Consider the following 24,518-nt stretch of genomic DNA (forward strand, 5'->3'; position numbering starts at 1 on the left):
CAGGAGGCAGACAGAGCAGGGGGAAATGTGAACCTTGACTGTAGTTTCCATGGGAAAGAACAGGTAGGGGAAGAAGGCTCAGGACTGGCTAATTTGAGGGCTCTGGTTCCCTTAATTGTCTGGTACCTCAGTTGGGGTGATTAGGGCAAGAGCCCAGCCTGTGATAGAGAAATGCCCAGCAACGTCAAGAAAAGTAAATCGGCATGTGGATCATCAGATTGAACCTACGGACTACCCGACCTAAAGACCTTAAAAACAACCACAGAAAATGAGACAGTAAGCAAAGTAAACACCATTAGAGCGACAGCGCAGTCCTCAACAGCGACAACAGAACATAGACTCCACTGGAATTTCATTTTCAAGTACAAGGAGGAAATAACCGATAGCCTGGAAATCTACGTCCATGTAAACGTTATTTACGAGTCGGGGAAAACAAAGGAGTTTTCGTACAGACAGGGATTAAAATAATTTTCTGCCAAGAGAAGCTCACCGAAAGAATGACTAAGTGTATGTGTCAGGAGTAAGGAAACTGAACCGGGAAGGAAAGCGTAGGTTACAGGGCGCACAAAGGCGAAGTAGGAGATTCGTAAACAAAGGAATAAATCTACCCAAACATTCGACGTAAAACAGGTAGACCTTGAGCCACATTCTCAACGTGCTTTCCTCCAACAAATATTTATTGAGCACGTAACATGGGCCGGCCATTGTTTTAGATGTTGGTAAGATAATGGCGAATAAAACAGACCAAAATGCCTGCCCCGGATGCGGGTTATAAATAAATAAGCAGAACATTTAGCATGCTGCAGGAGGATGTGTGCAAAGGAGAAAAATTAAGCAGGGGCAGGGGATAAGGAATGTTGGAAAGAAGGGCAGCCATAAATAAAAGTTCATCCTCACGGTTGGAGGTTGGTCAAAGAAACGGGTAAGTGTGCACAGTTGGCTGTGAAGAAATCTGGAGCTTGGGTGTGTGAAACACACACACACACACACACACACACACACACACACACACACAGAAAAACTAACCCACAGGCCCAAAATGGCGTCACTCAGGTCAAGTCATCAAAGCCGGGTCTTAGCCTCATTGCAATTTCAACCTCCCCCAGAAATTTAAGTCTTAACTGGCCAGTCAGGAATTTTCTGAGCAGCACCAACGAGGTAACCTGTTGTCTTGGCCCTCTCCATCCGCCAAAGGAAGATGAGGCGACCCACCTGGCAAGACCCCCTTGTCCGTTCAGGCAAGGTGAACTTGCCTGGAAACAATCCTTTCTTTTCTTTTGCTGATAACTCCTTGCTCACCCTCCTTCCTATCAAAACCTTCTACTTTGTACCGCTCCTGGGAGCAGCCCTCTACGTGCCAGACGGGATGCTGTCCGATTCCTGAATCATTTAGTAAAGCTGCTTAGATCTTCCAATTTACTGGTTGAATTTTGGTATTTTAACAGGTGTAATAAACTTTGGTTCTCTCTCGGCCTTCACCATCGTAGAGGCAGGACTGCCTTTTTCCCCCAACGAATCCAAAGTGACTTAAAAAACATAAGAAGAAAGGGACATTAGGAGCGGCCATCCCTGACCCTTGAAAGGGACAATCTGTGAAGATGAGTGCAAGGTCATGGGCAGTGAGGGAACTTGCCATCAGGCAGTGTGGGGGTGGAGAACTGTGGGGAGCCAACCCTGTACTTCCCAGCTTTAGAGAAAAAGTAACAACCCAACTGCGCGGGGGCCCATGGACCTGAGAGGGTCTTGGTAAGTTGGAGTGTTATTAGAATTTAACGTTTGGAAGGGTTTGAGAAGAAGTGTGCTTAAATCAAAGCCTTTTTGAGGGGAAGTAAGAAACAGATTTTGTGGGTTGTGGCCAGTCGTAAATTTGTTTTAGTGCCAGAGTTTTTAAAAAGTGGATTTTACCACCTATAAATCAGTTTATTTATGAACTTCAACTTGATCCATTTCCTAACGGTTCCTTTGCATAAAATGGGCTCTGCCAGCCTGATGTTACTTGGACTGTGAAGCAGCACAATTGTGAAATATGAGAGACCCCCAACTTCTAAAACTCGAATTTGTCTAATTTAGAAACAATATCGATGAACAGTTTCCAGGACGGGAGCTCCTGTCCTCTGACTTCCTGGCCGCTTCTGGGAACTGCCCTCCCTGTCCTGGTCCTGCCGCATTGAGCCAGGTGGGGAGCACCTCCCATGCTCCAAGCTGAATCAAGAGCCAGAGTAATGAGGGGGGACACTCTGCCCTGCTCACGTGGCCCCTTGGAACCGATGTCCATCTACTCCGTGGGTGAAATGGTTAGAAGCTAGATCTCACGACAGTGAGACCATGACCTGAGCCAAAATCGAGAGTCTGATGCTGAACCGACTGAGCCACCCCGGCGCTCGGCCCCTAGACTCATTATAATGTATTTGCATTGAGGATACAGCTCCTCCTCCCATCTCATGAAGAAAGGCTGCCATGACAGTTGGCATCCTTGAGGGGTCAAAAAGTCCCCCTCCCAACCTATGGAAGAAGTTTCCCAAATGATTGGAAGCAGCCTCCATCAGAGACCACCCCACTGTAGGTCAAAGCTCCTCCCAGCCTAGAGGGACCCAATACTGTCTAATCCCAGAACAACCCAAGGGCCAGTTCCACCTAGAGGAACCTGCTCGCTCTCCCATCTTGAGAGTATACTTTCCCTCGAATCAACCGCTTTGTGCCTGCTACTTTCCTTCGGGCTGTCTTTATTCAAGCACAGATCCCCACGTAAATCTTCTCTCGGGGAATCCAAGCACCTAGACCTCCATTCACACAACGTGACTCTCCCACCGCTGGCAAAATGGACCTTATTAAACACCGTGCTGGCAGTTAACTTTCATCCAGGTAGGGGCTCCGTGGGAAAATGAATTCTGAGTTGCAAACAGCTGAATTTAATCAATGTTTGCAGCTCACACTCACGGAAGGTGTGCAAAACCTGATGACAATGATATAAGAACAGGAAGAAAGATTCCTTGCTTGATGGGAGGAAACATGCCTTGCTCTCCAGCCCCAGAATACTTGGTCGAATCTTGGAGAGCTGAACTTGGGTCTGGGTCGGGGGTGGGAAGAAGCTCATATCCATCAAGCTAAAGAGAATGAGTCGCTCCCTAACAGGAGGGCAAACAGCGGGTGCCTTAAGGAAACCAGCTAATCAAACACAAACAGTGTGCCGCGCCCTAATTCTCCCCCAAGCAGGTGACCACTCACTTCCTTTTTGGGAGGGAGTGGGCCCGGGGCTGGCAGGGGTCATCCCCTGAGCCACCTGGCCAGGGGTGGGGATCTGGGGTGCCCGCTGCCGCTCCTAGACTTGGGCAATGCTCTCCTAGCGGGGTTCAGGTCGACTGCGGGTCAGGGTCAGCTGTGCTGAGTCTCCCCTCTCTTGTCGTCTGAGCCTTTGTGAGAACACACCCGGGAAGGGCCACCGCTGACGGAACCAGGGACCTGAGACCTGAAGTCTCTTACTTCTGGCGTAAGGAGATGGGAACCTGCCTGATGAAAGGGAGACCTGAGCAAAATAAATTCTGCTGTCTTCATGCCAGATACCGAGCAATCTGATCGTCAGCATCACGTGGGGAGCTTAAAAAAAAAAGAAGCATGCAGCTCTTTGGACCCCACCCGGGACACACTGGATCCGGAATTCTGGGGGTGGAGTCCCCCAGGAATGTGTAGTCTATCAAACTTCCCAGGTGATTCAGATTACAAACCAGGCTCGCAAAAATCTAATATAATGAATCCAAATAGAATTCTCACACCGGTGAGTCAATCACTGAAACCCCAGGGACGTACAAAGAACTCTTTGAAATCAATAAGAAAACTATGGCCAATACCACGGAAATAAAGACGACAGCGGTTTGACTTAAAAAAAAAATGCAAACCGTCAATAGTTCCGTGGAAAGATGTTCATCCTTACTATCAAAGAGATGAAGCAGCCAGATGTAATGGTTTTTACCCAATAAATTGGTGACAGTGAAAACACTAGATTATTCTTAGCATGGCAGGGTATGAGGAAGCCCATGCTTCTGCAGCCTGTTAGCGGGAATGTGAATTGATATAATGTGTCTACAGATCCATTTAGCCATTTCTGCCAAGATTATAAATGAATGTCAAAATTTTAAATAAACATGGCTTTCGTGAGACAAAGATCTTACTCTACAGGTATATTTGAGGAAGCACGCAAAACAAATAATGGTCCTTGCAGCCTTGTTTATAATTGCCAATCCCAGCAACAACCTAAACGTCCATTAGTGGAAGACGGTACGTATATTGAGGGACAGCCACGCAATGGATTCCTGGTCAACTGTTAAGAATGAGCTAGATCTCTGTGTGCCGATAAAGGCACAATCTCTGGGAGATGCTATTTCATGAAAACTGTGTGGTTGGAATTCATTTTGGGGAAAAGCAACATGGGTGGAAATAGGTATTTGTGTTTATACGTGCACAGAATATGGAGGAGGGAACGTGAGAAACTGTAACATGAAGTTCCTTCTAGAGACTGGGAATCAAGGGTCAGAGAGGTCCTTTTATTTACTTTGCCTTTGACAACTTTATAAATCACTTGAATTTTGCCACGAGCATGTGTTACTTTTGTAAAACAAAAGAAGGCAAATAAATGGAAATAAAGAAGTGAAGGGGCCCCTGGGTGGTTCAGTCTGGTAAGCGTCCGACCAGCTCAGGTCATGATCTCGTGGTTCATGAGTTCGAGCCCCGCATCAGGCTCTGCGCTGACAGCTGGGAGCCTGGAGCCTGCTTTGGATTCTGTGTTTCCCTCTCTCTGCCCCTCTCCCGCTCCCTCTCTCTCCTTCTCTTTCTCTGTCTCTCAATAATAAATAAACATTAAAAAAAAAACCAAACAATTGCATAAACTTACAGTAATCCAGATATCGAAGATCAATCTTTCCTTGAGGTAGAATTAAATATGCATCACCGAGTTGTTCCCATGGAAACTGGATGGCCAAAGGAAGATTTGAGGGTTGAGAACCAAAAACTACTTCAGGTGCTTAATTATTCTAACGAGCAGTATCACAAGATCCAAATAAGTATGGAACAGAAAGAAAAAACACTATAGTTAAATTAATAACATATATATAATTTATAATATAATATAATTTATTATATGTCAATATATAATATATAATTATTACATATTAATATATCGATATAATATATTATATATAAATATAATATATTATATAATATTATATATATATAAAACCAGACACGCCAGGGATTTTTGGATGGCTACAACGTGTCTTCCCTTCCTAATGGTGTGGCCTCCTCCCTAGGTGGCCTTGCCTTTGGAATATTAATGCTTGTTGGTCTAATACTCTTTGTATGTCATTTGTAGAAGCTGTTGCATATTCCAGAGAGATAAGATGTGCAAGAAAATTCTGCTAGCCCAGATGCTCCAAACACCCTCCCATTCTATGGGACCTCTGAATGACCTCTGAACCTGCCCTGACTGCCCTTCCCCTGTCATTGCCCCCCCTTCAGCAGGAAGCAGTGAAGATCGGTCGTCGCCCCACTTCCTAATGGCAGTTGGGAGTCACGTGTTCAGAGGGGGGAATGTGATAGGAGAAGATAGGCAGAGAGGGAAAGGATAGGACTGGAGGTCCCTGGGTGGGGAAAAACACAGATTTTGGAACGATGCTGGGAATGTGTGACCATAGCAAACCCCCTCGGGTATAAGGTCCCTGTTAAGAATGTAATAGACCCGGGGCGCCTGGGTGGCACAGTCGGTTGGGCATCCGACTTCAGCCAGGTCACGATCTCGCGGTCCGTGAGTTCGAGCCCCGCGTCGGGCTCTGGGCTGATGGCTCGGAGCCTGGAGCCTGTTTCCGATTCTGTGTCTCCCTCTCTCTCTGCCCCTCCCCCGTTCATGCTCTGTCTCTCTCTGTCCCAAAAATAAATAAACGTTGAAAAAAAAAAATGTTTAAAAGAATGTAATAGACCCCACCTACTCCCCTTCAGGTGCCTCTCAGGAATTTGATAAAAGACTTAAGTCTCACTCCTCACACACTGGAAACTGAGCCAATCAGGAACGGACAACCCAGCACTTAGAGGTAGCAGGCCATGAGGGGGAAAGGAAGAGGGAGGATTGACCAGAACCTTCTAAACCTAGGACTCTCGCCTATAGTCCTTGGGCATTCGCTTTCGAATATCCCACCTCTGCAAAGAGAGCTTTCGTATTAACCTTCCTTTCTAATTTTATACTCTAATAAACTTTTGCCTGCTGAAAAAAAAAACAAAAACAAAAACAAGAAAAGAAGTGAAGACTGACACATACACAAACACACAGCCTCCGTGGGTACGGCGGCCTCACTTTCTGGTCTTGTTCCCTGTAGCAGACGCCCCTGGAGGGCCCATCGCACCTCCTGGCCCACCCCTGATTTTTGCTACCATGAGTTTAGATTTACTTCCAGCAATTAGCATCTGCCACAGGACCTTTACTGATGCCCCGAGTCTGACCCCTAAGAAGTCCCGGTGGCATTCTTCTCAGATGGCCTGACATAGTCAAGCCTTGAGAACCTACCCTTCCTCCCCAACTCCCTCTCTCTGCTCCCTCACGCCTCCTGCTTTGGGATCAACGCCCGAATAAACCACTCACCCACGTACTGGGCACAGGATCTGCCTTGCAGGGAGCCCTGAGGAAATCGCTCCCACAAGAACCGTTGGTCCTCGGAAGCCACTGTTCCTTAAGGCTGGGGCACGGCTGTGCGGTGACCGCTGACGGTGGTGGTCACATTAACAGTGACCACGATTCAGCGACACGGCAGGCCATCGGCTGTGCGGACAGCTGTGTATCATCACCCCAGTGACGTGAAGTGGAAATTATTCGGATCCCCATTCTATTGGGAAAACGGGGGTGACTGGGGTCACTGGGTCTGAGTCTCAGAGAGCCGGGGTGGACAGGCAGGCGGTGCCCCAGCTTTAGATGGGCCAGCTCGTGCTTCTGGGGCCCTCGCCTGCAGAGTATGATGGTTGCAGGACACATCCTGTGGGGCCCCCGGTCAGCGGAAGTAAGAGACTGAGTGCAAATCTAAACTGGACCGGGGCACCCGGGTGGCTCAGGCGTTTAAGTGTCCAACCTCAGCTCAGGTCATGATCTCACGGTTCATGAGTTCGAACCCTGTGCCGGGCTCTCCGTGCTGACAGCTTAGAGCCTGGAACCTGCTTCGGATTCTGTGACTCCTTCCCTCTCTCTCTGCCCCTCCCCTGCGCTCTCTCTCTCTCTCTCTCTCTCAAAAATAAATGAAACCATTTAAAGACAAACAAACAAATCTCAACTGGACAAAACTAGGCCAAGAGATTATGATGCAAGAATCAAGCAGGGTGGGAGCTGAGTGGTAAAGATGTAGAAAGCATATCCTCTCAGGACGGAGGAATCCCTTCAGCTAGGATCCAGGGAATCCTCCCTTTATGCCCCCACCCCGAATTCCCCGCTTCCCATCGATAATTTGGAGCTCCCTTTGGAGAAGGCGGGGAAGGGGGCTCAGCGAACTTGTCTTACCCTGTTTAGAAACTTCCAACAAGGCCCAGGTGGCAAGCGCTCCGGGGCCGGGGCCAAACTGGGGGCGGCCCCGTGGGGGTGGCGCCATGGCGACGGGCCTCACACACCTGGTCGTGACTCCTCTTGGCAGTGGCCTCCCTGCGGGCATCACGCGTGGCACGTCTCTACAGATTAGCCCTCCGGGAGTCCAGGAGGACAAACCACTGTCAGACACGACAAGTCCCTTGTCCTGAACCACAGGGTATCCTTCCAAAATCTCACGGATGAGGGGTCCAAGAAGGGTGCCAAGCAGGAAGGCAATTCAGAAGGACAAAGGAAAACAATTTTATTAGCGGCGAGCGCCAAGAACAGAGTATTTGTTCTTTTACACGGACCAAAGCTCCAAGTGTTCTTTGAGTAATATTTAATCAAAGGATTGTTTTAGGTGGGTAGAGAAGCAAACATCTGAACCCAGGATTGACTAAAATTCCCTCCCAGGAAAATATCCTGGGCATGAAAAGCATCTATTCTCAGGGGGGTTTCCTGTCTCCATAGGCTTCAGAGAAAGAAAGAATAATGAGCTTGTGAACCATTGGCCCAGCCAGGGCAGCGGGCTGTGATCTGGGAACTGGGGTTTTGTGACAAGGTTTTGAAAGAGAGACAGGAAGGATGTGTGGGTTGAATTGGGTCACCCCCAAATTCCCAGGTTGGAGGCACAGCCCCTGGTCCCTCAGAGTGCAACCTTAACTGGGAATAGGGTCAATCAGACGGAATTCGTGAGGTTGAGGTCACCCTGGAGGAAGCTGGGCCCTAACCCGGGATGATTGGTGTCCTTTTTAAGAGGGGAAATTTGGACACAGACACGGACACAGAGAGCGCGCCATGGGCAGATCAAGACGGGGATGAGGATGATGCTTCCACGAGCCCACGGGCGCCCCAAATTTGCCAGCAAGCTGCCAGAGGCTGGCAGAGGGGCCTGGAACACAGCCCTCGGGAGAAACCAGCCCTGCCTATACCCTGGCTTTGGGTTTCTATCCCCCAGAACTGGGAGACAATGAACTTCTGTGGTTCGAGTCACCCAGGCTCTGGTACATTTTTCCCCGCGGCGTGAACAGACTAATACAAGGGTAGGGGCCACAGTGGGGACAGTGGGAGGACAGAGGCCACCCGAGGAAGCTGCCCAGGGGGCCCGGCAACCAATAAGAATGTCCCGAGGGCAAGTTCCGGCTTCTCCAAGGGAGTGGGGCCCTTCCCCTATCTGCACATGTGCCCCAGATAGAAAAGCAAGCTAGGTTCTTGCCATCTCCCGCCGGCAATCTGCTCACACCGTGAAGGAGGAAGTAAAGATGATTCATATTGTTATCTGAGGCCGGAGGGAGACAAACACACTCTGGGTGAGAACCAGCCACTGGAAAGAAATAGAAACGCCCATCACGCCTCGCCCACTGCTGGCAGAACTCAGTATTTTCTCTGCCCCCAACCTGCCTTCTTTTAGGATTTGCTGGTGGGTCTTGGTCTCATGCCATGTGGAAAAACCCTTGTGAGAATTCACTCTTCTTCCCCAGAGTCTCCCTGAAAGGAGTTTCATTACCTAGAGTGGCAGTTTCACGGAGGAGTAGGGAGGAAAATCCCAGAACACTGGATATGACTATCTGGAGGACGGAGATCTCTGATGAACAGCAGTGATTTTCGTCTGAGAACACGGCACATCGGAGGGCCCTTTACTGACACCGGGACTGCCCTGGGAATTGCCATCATGGATGGTGGGTACAGGGAGGGTCTGGCCAGGCTGGGCTGCTGTCCACTGCCGTTTCTGGGGCCCCGTGATGTTGGTCTCTCCCTCTTCTCCCTCCCCAGCCTGTGGTTTGATCTCGTGCCAAGTGTTGTGACCCAGTGGCCCCAGGCTCGCTGTCCAGCCTTGTCAACCTCTGCTACTGTGGGAGCCGAGACCTGTTCTAACGCAATGGTGCCCATCTAAACTTGTCTGTCCCCTTGGCCATCTCCCCAACACGCACAGACACGCGCACCCACGAATTCCTCCTCTCTCCTTCCTTACTCGGTGAATGGCACCGACGTCCTCCTGGTCTCCCAGTCTCAAAATCTGTAATCTTGCTTCACCTGAATCTGCCCCGTGCAAGCCATTGGCAATCAATCCCTGGCAGTCTACCTCCCGCGTGTCTTCACGCCTTTCGCATTCCATTTGGCTTTTCTAGGGCCAAGGTCTTCACCGTGTCTCCCTTAGACAATGCAACGGCCTCCAGATTTCACCGCTGCCTACCCCCAGCCTTCCCGACCCTGATCCATCCGTCCTCGACCCCAGAGGCATCTTCAGAAAGCACAGCTGCCCAGCCCAGATCCCTTCTTCAATGGTTCCTCACTGTCGTATCTGAGACGCTCTGCAGTCTGGAGAGGGGAATCGGCATGGCAGGTGCAGGTGCGTGAGCAGAGAGTTTTCCCCTCCCTGCCCCGTGTTGCTGGGTGGTTAGCAAAAGAAAAGAAGGAAACTTGCTAGTCCTTTAGCATAACGCTGCCCCAGCATGATGCTCTAAGGAAAGCAGAACCATCTAGTACCCTTTCCACTCTGAGACACCTGAGGGAACATGGCAGGGGGAGAAGCAAAGTGGGCCCAGGCAGGCCAGGGTAGGAGTGAGGACAGAACTAGGGGCACCCACGTGGGTCCTCAGTTTCCAGGTCCGTATCGATGCAAAGTCAGGTCCGAGCCTATAGTGAAAGCCCAGAGAAAGGGGCACTGTGTCCCAGGTCCCCCGCCTGCCACGGGTGACGATGGGCGGAGGGCAGTGCTAATGGTTGGGGTTAGTGATTCCCTTCTTCCCCTCTTGCTTCTGGTGGAACCAGGGCAGGGCTGCAACTTGGCAAAGAGAGATGGTGAGTCCAGCTGGGGGACTCGAGGATGCGGACCTGGGGCCAACCGACAACCCTGAGCAGGGACCAGCTCTTGTCTTAGCACCTCTCACACCCGAGACAGGCACCCGGCCACCCTGGGGCCACTCGGGACCCTCCTGACCCATTGCTGCGTTCGCAATTCCCTCTGTGAGGCTCCTCGTCACCTCCAAGTGCTAAGAGGTCCAGCCACCACGTAAGACCAGCTCAAGCGTGGCCTCTTCCAGGAAGTTTTCTCTGATCTCCTGAGTCAGGATTAACTTTCCCTTCTCTCGCCTCCCTTGGGGCTTTGTTCATCTGGCAAACCACTCATCACGTTTATGTATTTTTGTATCGGAGCGTGCAACTCCCCAGCACTTGGCGCGGTGCTCGACAGTCGGTACCGAAAAGATGCTTATTGACCGAATAAAGGAAAGAACGAACGGATGAATGTAGTGAGAGCTGCCTTTATCTGGACTCCTCTGCAGTAACCAGCATGGCCTTACGTCTCATTGCTTCTCAACAAACGGCTAACTTGTTCATTTCACGGAGCTTGTGATTAGCATCCTCTTATCTCATGTTATGATTTGGTTTTTTGTCCCCACCTCCTATGGGGGAGAACAAAGGGAAATGCCCAGGGCTTCCCACAAATACGCCTTCTGAATATTCCCAGCAGCATCGACCACTTGGGGCTCTGTGCCCTGCGCTGGGGTGCGTGGGGAAGGCTGGCTGGCCAGGCTGCCTTCTTGGAGGATGCCCAAACACCTGCTAACCTGAGCGGCGTGGACTCGGGGCAGTACCTTTTGGCTATTTTCCAAACTCTGCGCGCATCCTTGATCTTATTGAGTCCGCCTGACCCTGGAGGGGGAGGCAATGCTGACCATGGCCGCCTTGCTTTCTAGACGAGGAGAGGCACTTCTGAGGAGTGAAATAAAGGGCCTGCCCCGGGCCGTGGATGCCATTAGCTAAAGATCTGGCCCTGCCCAGAGCCCAGGATGCTTCTTGTCCTGGCTGGGGCAGTGCAGGCTCCCATCAGCTCCCCAGTCCTCGGTGACAGGATTCCTGGGGCCACCTCGCTCTCTTCCGTGGATCAGAGGCTTGTCCCTGCTCCTGAGATCCGGAGGCGAGAGACCAGGATTAGTCTGGCTCCAGGCCAAGGCAATCTTGCTGTCCCCTCAGAGCGGCAGCAGGGCCCGGACACAGCCTGGGCCGCCTGGGGCTTTGTCTAGAAACTTGCACCGACCTCCCCCATCCCCACCCCATGGCCCGTTACCCGCCCTCCTCCCCCAAAGTCTGACTTTCTTTTCAAACCCACAGCTTTTGCAAAGCACTGGAGAGAAGAAATCGGTCTGGAATTTTAAGCCTCTCAGCATAGTTGGCTCTGCCTGCAACCCCGGGGGTGGGGGTGGGGGGGCGCGGAGGGGGGAGGCTGAAAGCAGGGATGGGTCGCCCTCCAGTCTCCTCGCTCCCGCTCTGGGGTGGAGGTGGGGCTGGTGGTTCCGACTGAGGTCCGAGGCCGCTGCCCGATGCCACTTCCTTGCAGACGGGGCATTGCCGCCCTCCCAGCTCCTCCTGCCGCACCCCTGGAGGGGGGCTCACCCTCAGGACAGCCCGCCATGTGCCAGGCACTGTGCAAAGCACCTGCAATGCGCGTTCCCTCATGTCACGTGCACAGTCAGCCTCGTGCAGCCTCCTCCCCTGATGGGACGAAGGCTCAGAGTGTTCAAGGTGCACGTATAAACCCACCCTGTCTGACTCCAGGCCTGAGCTCTTAACGGGGCCGGGTTTTAGGATCTGGCTATGGCGGCCCCAGGGGAGGAGTCTGACCCAGGGAGTTTGCCTTCTGGAAGCCTCTTTCCTTCCTGCAGACTTAGATCAGACCCTTCTCCTGATGTACCTTTTTTCCTTGCCTTGGATATAGCGTGCTGACGTTAGCCTCTACCAGCTCTCGTGAGACACTCATTTGTCAACACCCACTGTCACGGCCTCAAGACAAAGGAATGGGGTGACCCAGCGTGAGAGGCTGGGAACCAGGGTGGGATAGAGGTTCACAGTAGGACCTGGCAACTGGCCTGCCCGGGTCCAAGGGCTGGTCCTGCTTTCTGTACGACTTAACCGCTCTGTGCCTCGGTTTCCTCATCTGCGACATGGCGGTGCTTTTTTTTTTTTTTTTTCATAAACCGTATCTCCCTGGTTAATCAAAAGCGAACGGTTGTGAAATGCACAGACAAGAGTGAAACTCTTGAGTATCACTCCCAGGCAGGACTTGACTTTTCTTTGGCCCCCGAGTTAGAGGAGGGAGGGTCTCTGTGGCCACCTGCCTGCCCGCTTCAGCTTTCCGCCTCTCCCCCTTCCTCTGCCGGCTCAGCCTCCCTCTGCCCACCAACCAGCACCGGGCCCAGGGCTTCCAGAGAACATAGCTGGAAACCCCCAGGATAACCAGTAGTGATTTACCTCATGTCAGGCAAACACTGAACGTGGGACCAAAAGTAGCACTGGCCGCTGTTCATCAGTCAAACGGAAGCAGCATTTTCTCTTGTGAGTTTTTGCAAGTTGTGTTAACTCTTCCAGACCCTTCTGATGGAGCTTTCCAGGGGCGCCTGACCTGGGCAGGCTGGGCGGGTCCCGTCCCCAGCGCAGGCACTGGGCCAGGTGAGCGGACTTCCCGAGAACCGAGCTGGGCTCTTTTAGCGCAGGTTTCCGGGGTTCCCGTGCCCATCCTGAGACCCCAGGGCAAGCCCTTGTGCAGAAGTACATCCCGGCGTGTTGGGCCAGGGAGAAACGAGGGAATCGGCACAACCCAGGTCTTCTTCTCCCGGCCAGGCAGGTCTCGCCAAGGGGGAACTGACATCCAGGTGTGGAGATGGGGCTTCTCCTCGGCCCAAGGACATGTGACCTCAGGCACATCCTGGCACGTCGCTGCTCCTCCCTGGCCACATTACATGGACCCCACTTGCACAAATACCTGTTGGTTCTAGCTGTACTGTAGGGAGATTTCTAAAAGAGACCCACGCTTTCTGTTTCCCAGATGCAAAAGTACACTGCAGTGCATATCCTCTTACATTCTTATTGCTCCCGACGGGGCCGAACCCTCCTCGCTTTCTCCTACCTCCGTGCCAAATAAATAATTCACCGCAGGCGGAAATCAAAGATGTAGTCAAAAGAGAGAGAAAACCAGGGGGGCGGAAATCAAACAAACTGGATGGTGGCGTTCGCTTCCACGAAGCCCGTCACAGCGTCTCTGGGGGGCGGGTGTCCTCGTCTGGCGGGTCGCCAGGATGCCCGCCGCCCGAGGTCTTTTCACGTTTGCTCGACTGCCTAATTTCAAATTTTTTTTTTTCAACGTTTATTTATTTTTGGGACAGAGAGAGACAGAGCATGAACAGGGGAGGGGCAGAGAGAGAGGGAGACACAGAATCGGAAACAGGCTCCAGGCTCTGAGCCATCAGCCCAGAGCCTGACGCGGGGCTCGAACTCACGGACCGCGAGATCGTGACCTGGCTGAAGTCGGACGCTTAACCGACTGCGCCACCCAGGCGCCCCTCGACTGCCTCATTTCAGCACGGACGGTTCAGCTTCTGAGGGGCAGACAGGTATTTCTGGAGGCAGCTCGACCGCCAGGCTCGATGGTAAGGAGACAAAAAATAAGCCACCGGGGGAAAGAGGGAGCAGGAGAAGGGACTTCTCAGCGCGGCATCTCCTTTGCTCCCTTTGGCAGGACTAACGCAGAGGAAGGGTCGCCAGGATTATAGCATCTGCTCAAGGGAGGCCGTTGAGTACAAATTCCCCATTTCCTTTCCCCTTCCTCCCCGCCTGCCCCATCACGGGAACGTCTGGATTTTCCCTTCACGAGTCATGTCGCGGGCCTGTCCTTGGCCGGCAGTCAGAGCTGCTTCTGACAAGGTTCTGGGATTTCTCCGAGACCACTTCTCAGAGCTTCCGAAAACGGCACATAATCCAAGTGACTCAGGTTCTCCCCGTGAAAGTGCTCTGTCTTCATTTTCCCATTTCACAGCTCAAAACGAGGGGCAGCGAGGGGTTGCAGGCCTCTTCCAGCCGGTCTGGCCTGCACCTCCTGAGATCGGGAGCCGCGCCAGGGGGGCACTGGAGGAAAGGCCGAGAAGAGACGCTGGCTTGACATGTCCTCTCCTAAAAATTGTTATTCCAGCTGCTCAAACCCCAGGGAAGCCATCATCCGTGGGAAGCGACTGGGCAGAGACCTGCTGCCTGTTGGGTGCCCTCTTGCCGCTGATGGCATGGGATGGACCACTGGATCCGAAACCAGGAGACCCTGCTTGGCCCCCCGCCACCACCTACACTCTTCGGTCCCAGAGTGACTAGTCAGTCACTGCCCTCTCCGGACCCTTGCTCTGACATGATTTCTCAGCAGGGAGGGCCCAGAAGTTGCACACAGATGTCACCGGGTTAGCGTAGCATCCCCACCCCCAGCTCGGCACTTTCTATTCATTTATTTTGGACCAGGTCATGATAGCAAATACTTGCATGGCATTTACTCTGTGCCGGACCCTCCTCGAAACGTTAAAAATTTTTTTTCTAATGTTTATTTATTCTTGAGGGAGAGAGAGGCAGAGCGTGAGTGGGGAAAGGGCAGAGAGAGAGACACACACACACACACACACACACACACACACACAGAATCCGAAACAGGCTCCAGGCTCCCAGCTGTCCGCACAGAGCCCGACACGGGGCTCGAACTCACGAGCCATGAGATTATGACCTGAGCTGAAGTCCGACACTTGACCTACTGAGCCACCCAGGCGCCCCCTCAAAACCTTTGCGTATATTAATTCATTTAAACCTTACAATGAGAGCTGCTACTGTTACCATTTCCATTTACAGATGTGAGGCACACAGAGGTTAAGGTTAAAAAAAAAACACAACCGGACAGGTTAAGAGATTAAGCACAGAGAGATTACCTTCTCAAACTCAGTTAACGACAGGGGGCAGAGCTGGGATGGGAAGGCAGCCTCAGCCCAGCTCAGTGCCCTCACCCTGCCGTTCTCACAGCTCTGTCCTCCAGTCCTGACTCTTCTCTCTGGAGGCTACTACTCTCAATAAATTTATGTATCTTTTTAAAAAATCTTGCCTCACGTTTTTACATTTATACACACACACAGGCTCATAAATAGTATATTTATATATAAAACATAGGTGTATATCCTTTCTTTCTTCAGACGAATAGTAACATTTATACTCCCTCTCTCTCTCTCTCTCTTTTTTTTTTTTTTTTTGCACAAAATACAAGAATGCGATCTTTCCCTAACAATTTATTCCTTTTAACACCTGCATGGTATATTTCATTGTATCGACCGTAACTTATAAACTACCGCCTGCTGATTCACATTTAGGCTGTTTCCATTATTTTACTATTGCAACAATGCCGCGATGAACATTTTTGTAGATAATAGCATTTCATGCAAATGAGGCCAGTGGTGAGTAGGCTGGCTCTCCCCTCAAGCCGTTCATGCTCTCTCTAATCCCTGTAACTTGTGAAAATGCTATGTTTCCTGGCAAAAGGGACTTTGCAGATGTGATTACAATTATGGCCCTTAAGGAAGAAAGACTGTGGTGCCTGGGTGGCTCAGGTGGTTGAGCATCCGACTCTTGGTTTTAGCTCAGGTCATGATCTCATGGTTTGTGAGGTCAAGTCCCACGCCGGGCTCTGCGCTGACCGCGTGGAGCCTGCTTGGGATTCTCTCTCCCTTTCTCTCTGCTCTTTTCCTGCTCACAACACACACACACTCTCTCAAAATAAGTAAATAAAGATTAAAAAAAAAAAAAAGAAAGGTTATCTTGGTTCCTCTGGGTGTACCGTTCAATCCCATGAGCCATTAAAAACACAGAATTTTTTTTCCCAGCTGGAGGCAGGAGAGATGAGGGGATGCCAGAAAGATTTGAATCACGAGAAAGACTCCGTCCCCCATTGCTGGCTTTAAAGATGGAGGGGACCATAAGCCAGGGAATGTGGGCAGCTTCTAGAAACCAAGAATGAGCCCTGGCCAACAGCCAGCAAGGAAAGGGGGACCTCAGTGCTACAATCACGTGGCACTGAATTCTGCCAACAGTCACAGTGAGGCCAACAGTCACAGTGAGGCTGGGGCTAAATTCTCCCCCAGGATCTGTACATAAGAGCACAGGCCACCAACCCCTTGGTTTCAGCCTTGTGGGACCTGGAAGAGAGAAACCAGCGGAATCTTCTTCTTCTTCTTCTTTTTTTTTTAATGTGTATTTATTTTTGAAAGACAGAGAGAGAGAGTTTGTGCAAGCAGGGGAGGGGCAGAGAGAGAGGGAGACACAGAATCTGAAGCGGGCTCCGGGCTCCGAACTGTCGGCGCAGAGACTGACATGGGGCTCGAACTCACGAACCGCGCGATCACGAACTGAGCCGAAGTCGGACCCTTAGCCGACTGAGCCACCCAGGTACCCCCAGCTGAGCCTTCTAACTCTCCAACCACGAGATCATAAACCTGTGTTATTTTAAACACTACGTTTGTGGTAGTCAATTACAGAAGTAATAAACACACTGCGGGTGTGGGTCAGAGCTGGGTCAGAGACTATACGCATTTAACATTTCGATAGATACCGTGACACTGCTCTCCCTGGAAGTGTAACCAATTTACAACTTCACCACTTCTATCGGAGGAGCTGTCCCCCACTCTTCACTCAGTATGTAATCAAGCTTTCAGAACTTTGTCAATTAGATATAGGAGATTGCCCTGAATTTGTGCTTAGGACAGCAAGACCATTGTTTCAATTTAGATTCCACGTCCACCTGGAGTCGTTTTGGGTGCAGAGAGATGCCTGATAGAAAATGCCAGGGCTCTCCTGGGGTACGTCACTGTCAAACAGGCGTAGAGGGACGGCTCAGTTTCTCCTCCTGTGCAATGAGAGGCAGGTAGGGAGGGTGCTGGGATTGGCCCCCGCTTGGGTAGGGGAGCTTGGGGCCCTGGGGTGTCAAGCCAAGGAAGACTGAAGTCGGTGGCCCAAGCGCAGCTGGGCACAAAGGAGGATTCCGGACGTTGTCTCCTAGGGAGTAAGGACAAAGGCGGTCTGAAGCCAGCTGTGAAAACTGGGGTTCAGGGCGCATGTCTGTCAAGCGCATGAGACAGTGGTGTGCAGAGGGCAGAGCTTTCGGAAGAGCCCCAAGACCCTGCTTGGGCTGGGAGCCAGCAGTGAAATGGCTGTGATCTCTGCAAGAGATCTGGGAGGGAGGGGAGTCTGGGGCAGGCTGACTGAGAAACAGGAGCTCGGCCCCAGACCCGGAGGGGTCAGTTCAAGGCGGGAATCTGGGGCCTCAGTCCTTCCCTGTCTGGCCAATTCCAGAGGGAGAAGCAGACGGGAAGGTTGGGAGAGTGAGAAGCCAAGTGAGGGTCCAAGGGAGGGAAGCAAGCCTAAACAACAAGAACGCAGTGACGGCTGGGGGTGAACCCAGCCACGCAGCGGCCAATGGAGCGCCCCCTAGAGGCCCAATGCTAGAGGACCCGTGAGAAAACCAGAGGGAAGACAGGTTCCAGCCACAGTCTTTCTAGAGACTCCACTGCAGTGGTAAGAGACCGCGCGGGAGGAAGAGTCTGGATTGTGAAGCTGGGAAGAACTGAATTCACATCCTTGCTCCGGAACTTGAGTTTCTGTACCCAGTAGGCGAGTGTAAGGATGTGAAATAAACATACATATAAACGCAGTATACATCTACGTATGTGCATGTGTATTTGTGTGTATATACTTATATGCATATATGTATACATACACACGCACACAAATTTATACACATATACACATACGTGCCACGGGTACACAGTGGTACGTATGCATGTGCACATACACGTGTGAACACCCACCCGTACAAGAAAGTGAGCCCTCGCATACTTTGCACGCTAGGCTTTCGGAATTAATTAAAATGTGTCTGAAAAACCACTTAGTGCCTTTACAGATGGAGAACAAATCTGGTGATATGCCCGGGGTCACTCCCCGAAAGACACGAACGCTGATCCCCTAGGCCCCAGCGCTGTGCATTTTCACGCTGCCCACCTGTGTCCAGGCGCCCAGGGACGGTGACAAGCCCCTTTGAAGAGGACAGACACCTTTTGAGGGAGAGCACCGCCCCACAGGACCCGTTAGCTCAGTATCAGAGATTGTTCCAGGGTGGTTATGACGCTCCCCCTGCAGATGGCTAAGGGGGGAGCCCCAGGTTCCCTTGTGGAGTTGGGATTTGGCCAGTGAAATACAGAACTCAAAGGAAAATGTCACCACAGCAAACAAAAGTTGCAGAACCAAGGCATTTTCTCTCTCGTACAGAAATAGAAAGGATTATTATAATTGACCTCTCCCTGGGGCAGGGCGAACTCTAGAGAAAATGAAACTTGGAAATGAGTCATTTTTGGATTATTTATCTAAGTGGCTTTCAGATGTCAGTTCACACACTGCTGTCCCAGGCTCACCTGGGTGCCTGTTGAGACGACAAATTCTGGGGTCCCCTTTGACCCGCTAAACTAAGTCTCAGGGGGATGAGGTTTGAGACGATGATTTGCATCAGGCTCCTCCGGGTGATTCTGCTTTGTATCCAGAGGGGGACGCTGCTGTCGGGGACCCTGGAGAGAAGGCAGTCCCGCGGGCTGCTTGCCTGGGTGACAGGAAGTCCCCTACGCGGAGCCAGCCTGCCCTGGTGGCACACAGCCCCGTAGGAAGCTCCTTCCCCAGAGCCTCCCTTCCCCCTCTACCTGCCGCCGGTTCCACATGCTTTCCAGAAAAGTCAAACTGCACACTTTCAACATGACAGCCTTTCAAGGGTTCAGTGTCAAGGAGGCAAGTCTAGTCTTTGTTGCTCCCCAAACTCCTCCTGGGGTCCCAGGGCCTCTTTCCGCGTCTCAGCGGCTGTCACAGCGATGCTCACCCAGGCCTCCTTCCATTCAGGCTCTGTTTCCTTCTATGCTGGAGTTAACTAAGGTATTCTGCTGTCACCTTGCTCATGCACTCAAGAGTGCCGGCCCCTCAGTGTGTCGCTTTGGGTCCACGTGTGTTAATGGGAGTCTTCTGCAGACGTGGGCTCGATCCCGTGGCTGCTGTGGTGTGGGAATGTCAGTGTCAGGCGGGAGGAGGGCTGCTGGGCCAGGGAGGGTCTCTGCGGTTCTGTTACGTCATCTACGTCTGTGGTTAAGCCCTGAATCTGAGACGACGGTGACACATGCCACCGTGTCGTCATTCGAATATTCCAGTCGTCTTGATTCCCGCCCCGTTCTGGCCACTTTTTGCCGGTGCTAAGTTGCGTTTCGTCTCATCTCCATTTTTGCTCACTTTATCTGTAGGACCGGATGCGGCCCTGGCTCTTAACTATCAATGTCCTTCTCCACCCCGCGGTTACATGGTGGGGATGTCCCACGGAGATGTGGGTTACGGATCACGTTCTCCGGAAGCTTCTGTGCTCTCAGACACCAGGCCTACAATTCAGGTGGCAGGTGGAGTGTGGGATTCTTCTGGGATTTCTTCATGCAGATGTAAGAAAGTAGAAGTGTGTGTTATGATTTTCTACCCTTTTTTTTTGCCCCAAAGGTAGCATATTGAATATACTACTCTATTTTGTTTTCTCACTCCAGGAAATCCTGGAGAGCTTACGATCATCATTGTTATTTTTCACAGTAGCACTGTATGCAATCCTTTCTATGGATGTACCATCGCATCTTCTAACAGTTTTGTGGAGATATAAGTCATCAGCCATACGATCTAGCTATTTAGAGTGTATACTTCCATTTTTAGTATATTCGGAGATGTACAACTTTACACGGCACTGTAGCTTTTCAGCCAGTCACCAGTGAAGAAAGAACTGGGGTTATTTCTAATCTGTTACTATTAAAAAGAAAAGAGGCGGGGAACATTCTAGTTTCTGCCTCTTCGCATAGATCGTGGGTCCTCCTGTAGGATGAAATGGCTTGGAATAAAAGTGCAGCGGGACTGGGGGTGTGCGCATCCGGATGTTGGTGTCTACACGTTCTCCGGGCCGATCGTACTACTTTCCCACTGACCACGAGGGAGGGGGCTCTGCCTCCCCATTCCCTCCGTCCCCCCACCCCCCCACAGGCCGGTGTGGGATATTATTATTCTTTAATATTTTTACTTATCTGAAGAATAAAAAAAAAAAAATGGCATCCCTTTGCAGTTTCAATGAGTCGTCAATTATACTTTTATTCTTTTTTTTTTTTTTTAATTTTTTTTTTCAACGTTTATTTATTTTTGGGACAGAGAGAGACAGAGCATGAACAGGGGAGGGGCAGAGAGAGAGGGAGACACAGAATCGGAAACAGGCTCCAGGCTCTGAGCCATCAGCCCAGAGCCCGACGCGGGGCTCGAACTCATGGACCGCGAGATCGTGACCTGGCTGAAGTCGGACGCTTAACCGACTGCGCCACCCAGGCGCCCCTATACTTTTATTCTAAAAATAGATTTTCCGTTGTGGTAGCCAGCCTCCAGGATGACTCCCAATGACCCCAGCCTGCTTTGGATATTTCCGCCCACAGTCAGGGCCGGCCCGTGTGCCGCGCAGAAAGGAGCGGGGGTATGACTTCTCCGGCACGGTCATCAAGTGCCCCTTCACCTGCCCTCCCAGACCGCATGCTCTGGGGGAAGCCGGCCGCACTACGGTGAGGGCACGCTGTCGAGGCGCATGTGGAAAACCCACCAGCCGGCACCAACATGCCAGTCGTGTGAGCGAGCCACCTTCGGAGCAACTCTCTAGCCCCAGTCGAGCCTCCGGATGACTGTGGCCCCAGCTGGCATCTCACCGCAACCTCGAACCAGAATTGTCCACCTGAGCCACCTCTGCATCCCTGCCTTCAGAAGCGGGATAGATAATGAATGATGGTTGTGGTCTTAAGCCCCCGGAGTGATTTGTCGTGCAGTGACAGAGAGCCACTCTATCCACTGCAGGTGCAAAGCATAACTGCGACGTCTTAGCATGTTCTAAAAGGTGGCTTAATACCAAATGTGGTGTAAATTCACACGCCTTGACATAAATCACTACTTTCTATCTCAGCTTTAATTGTCACTGATGATTGCTTACGCCTGTATTCTGCTTTAAAGAGAAACTATTAGCATGTGTATTTACCGTCTTTAAGGGACACAGGGTGTCACATCTCATTCTTGCCTCCTGGACTGTCCATTCCAGCCTGACCCAACTTTGCAAGGCTTCCCAGGAGTTTGGGGTCAAAACTATTAACTTCTATTAAAAACTCTTTTCTTTCTTTCTTTTTTTTTCTTTTTTTAATCCACTCGGAGGGTTCTTGCCATCTGTTCCATGGTATTTGCATTTCTAGTACAAGCGTTTCTGGTCTTGCCTCCTGGCCGGGGCCCAAACTGCTTGTGATGGTTTCCTTTGCGAACAAGACAATGACTTTGTTTTGTTTTGTTTCTACCTGACCCACTTCTCCAGCCCAAGACCTGCCCTTTCCGGACAGGACCTGTTCACGGAGCCGCCGTCTGTATTTTGCACTTACGCATACAGCTTCATAACGAATGGCAGAAACATTATTAATTTACAGCCACATTCGACAGTTAAAAAAAGCAACTTGGTTATAAAAGAGCCTGGTGAAGAAAGGGAACGTTCACAGGGGGTTTCCTCATCAACTCGAGGCAGCCTGCTTGTCAATAAATCCACTCTCTTCACTTGAACACAACCTAGAGACGGAGGTAACTTTGCACAGAGCATTAAAGATTGATCATGCATGAACCGCCCTGCCCGGGGTTCCAGTGGTTCTAAGCCTGACTTTTCTAGAGACTCTTCAGAGTGTCCAGATATGTCTATTCTAAAGATCTAAGAACTCATTTTGAAAGCCAAGTTTTACCTGGGTGGCTCAGTCAATTGAGTGTCCGACTTCGGCTCAGGGCATGATCTCGCGGTTCATGAGTTCGAGCCCCACATCGGGCGTGTTGCCGTCGGGGAAGAGCCCGCTTCGGAGCCTCTGTCCCTCCCTCTCCCTGACCCTTCCCTGCTTGCGCTCTCTCAAAAATAAACAACCATTAAAAAAAACAACAATACAATAAAAGACCAGTTTTAAAATAGGGATGTACAAATACTTTCCTTTTGGCTTCAATACCTCTTCTGTATGGAGGGGACTTATTCCTGAGGTGCCAAGGCTGTGCTGTCCCATAGGGTAGCCACTGGCTATGTGTGGCTATTTAAATCTAAATTCAAAATAATTCATATTAAGCTAAATTAAAAATTGAGCCCTTCAGTCACACTAGCCACATTTCAAGCGCTCAGTAGCCACGTGTGGCTCGTGGTTGCTGCCCTCAAGACTGCAGATTATAGAACAGTTCCAGAGTTTGGAAAGTTCTATCAGTCAGCTCTGGTTTAGCATTTTGCCTGGTCCCTTTTGTGTGAAAACAAACAGAACAAAGCTTCCCTCCCCCCAACCCCGCAAAGGCACAGGACTGCTAGAGTCAGAATTTTCTGCCTCAGATTTAGCTAACATTTCCTGAGTAGGGAGACTCCATGGTTAAAAATAATCAAGTTTTGATTATTGAATATATGAAAGCCAAGACATAATTCTCTCCCTTCCCTGTTAAAAACAAATAACAGGGGCGCCTGGGTGGCGCAGTCGGTTAAGCGTCCGACTTCAGCCAGGTCACGATCTCGCGGTCCGTGAGTTCGAGCCCCGCGTCGGGCTCTGGGCTGACGGCTCAGAGCCTGGAGCCTGTTTCCGATTCTGTGTCTCCCTCTCTCTCTGCCCCTCCCCCGTTCATGCTCTGTCTCTCTCTGTCCCAAAAATAAATAAAAAACGTTGAAAAAAAAATTAAAAAAAAAAAAACAAATAACAACAAGAAAGAACTCGAAGAAAACATGGGGTTCTCTTCCTGGGTGTTTGTGATATTTTGACACACGGAGGAGAGATAATGCTTTCCGACCTTACAGAAGCAATGCTTGCAAGAGCTAGTTAATGTTTGCAAATCCTTCTGAAGATCGAAAGCACAGTTACATAAGTGCCAAATGCTATTCATTATTTATTAGCATCTGTATTAATAACAGGAAAGCGAATGCTTTGTTATGATGGATTTTCTCCAGATACGTGAACTTCAAAAATATATTTTGTACATCCAACTCTTCTGGAATTTAAAAGGGGAAATAAAACAAACTAAAAAAAAAAAAAAGAATGCATGGAAAATCTGCTATGTTTCATAAGTTACAGTCAAGAATATTCTTCAGGGAATACGGGTCCCCTTAGGAACCTTTGTGAGTTTCCCCTGCTTAACAGGAACAAGCCTGTATGGGTGACATGTCCCTAGCTAATGCCAGTTATGAGCACACAGCCACTAATACAAGTAATAATGAACGTTCATTGAAAACTAATGTCAAGATTTGGCTAAGAGCTTCGCATGTATTAAGTCATTTACCCCTCACTAGATCCACAAGTCAGGAAGTATCATAAGTTAACTATCCCTATTCTATAGATACTTCCAAATGAGACAACAGCAGGTTTCCCGAGAGTACTAGGTGGCCAGGGACCGTAAAGTCTGTACAGGTGGAGTTCGGCATTCTGTGGAGGGATTTGAGTCTGGTCGTTTCTGGAGGAAAAAGCCCTGAGTGGAAGTGGGTTCACATTTTATGCCCTCCAAGAGGGGAAACAATCCATCTGAAGCCCAAATTCAATGCCGGTTGAGACTGGGGTGGGTGATCTAGACAAGCATAAAGAATGCTTTACAAGTGAAAAAAATATATATCAGTGTATCCAGGGGTTCCGATCCATTAGAAAGGAGGACATTTGGAAAACTGGAATTCTACTGAAGAATCCTACTGAGGGATCCTACTGTCCCACAGTTCGTAGGAAAAGGAAGACAGTGCTGACAAAGTCAGAAGATTAAATAACTCTTAATTACTATCCCTCTAGGTGATCTGAAGGTGAAACACTTATGAAACCCTTTCCTGTGATGGAATACTTAAACAGATTTAGCGACTCACCCTTACCACCTTCACGATGCTTAAGGAGGCTAAACTTTCCATTAAAATGTCACAAAGCCAGAAGTTCCCTTCCCACCCTGCCCTGATACATAAATTAGTGAATATTTGAGAAGTAAGGTTCTAATGACCTCACCACTAGCAGTTTGCCTGGGGTGGGGGTGGGGGGTC

This window comes from Puma concolor, chromosome D2 (assembly GCF_028749965.1).
Source record: "Puma concolor isolate L17-30 chromosome D2, mPumCon1.1.hap2, whole genome shotgun sequence".
NCBI lineage: Eukaryota > Metazoa > Chordata > Mammalia > Carnivora > Felidae > Puma > Puma concolor.